Below are 731 nucleotides of genomic sequence, written 5' to 3'. Positions count from 1 at the left end.
CTCAAAGCCCCTGAACTATGGGCCCCTGCTGGGCAGCAGAACTTGTGTCCACATGGCAGCAGCTGCCTGGGCCACTGGGGTTCTTAATGCTCTGCTGCAGTCTGCAAACACATTTTCCCTGCCTGTCTGACAGAGCAATGCTCTGGACCAGTTCTTCTGTGAAATCCCCGGGTCCTCAAGCTCTCCAGCTCACACTCCTATCTCGGGGAAGATGGACTTCTTCTGGTTGGACCTTTTTCAGGATTTGGCTGTTTTGTGCTCATAGTGGTGGTGTCCTATGTGCTGAGTATGCCCTCGGAGCAGGGATACCACAAAGCCTTTTCCGCCTGCCTCCTGCACCTGGCCGTCATCTCCCTGTTTCCCAGCACTGCAGCATTTGCCCACCTGAATCCCCCCTCCATCTCCTCCCCATCCCTGGATCTGCTGGTGGCAGTTCTGTACGTGGTGGTACCCCCAGCAGTGAACCCCCTCCTCTACAGCATGTTTTTCAGATCCAAACCCCTGCCCGTTTCCTTCCGCAGATCATTCATAATGGAACTCATGACAGGTCCAGGCTGTATTCTCATGGGTTTGGTGGTTGGAGGGGGTTGGTCGTTGTTTTCCTTGTGACAATGTTGTACACAATGAAATTCTATTATTCTATTATTCATCCAACTTATAATTTGCTTTCTACCAGTTATATTTCACCCCCAGAATGTGTAAATGAGGAACTCTGCCCTCTGGATTTTTCA

The 731-nt window shown here is 51.0% G+C and overlaps 1 pseudogene; it reads left to right on the top strand.

Moving 5' to 3' along the window:
* Positions 1-7: 7 nt before the first annotated feature.
* Positions 8-547, top strand: LOC104498728 (annotated as a pseudogene).
* The last annotated feature ends 184 nt before the right edge of the window (positions 548-731 follow it).

Source organism: Buceros rhinoceros, unplaced genomic scaffold, assembly GCF_000710305.1.
Source record: "Buceros rhinoceros silvestris isolate BGI_N320 unplaced genomic scaffold, ASM71030v1 scaffold36848, whole genome shotgun sequence".
NCBI classification, from domain to species: domain Eukaryota; kingdom Metazoa; phylum Chordata; class Aves; order Bucerotiformes; family Bucerotidae; genus Buceros; species Buceros rhinoceros.
The sequence above is the reverse complement of the archived record's forward strand: the minus strand, read 5'-3'. Positions and strand labels throughout refer to the sequence as shown.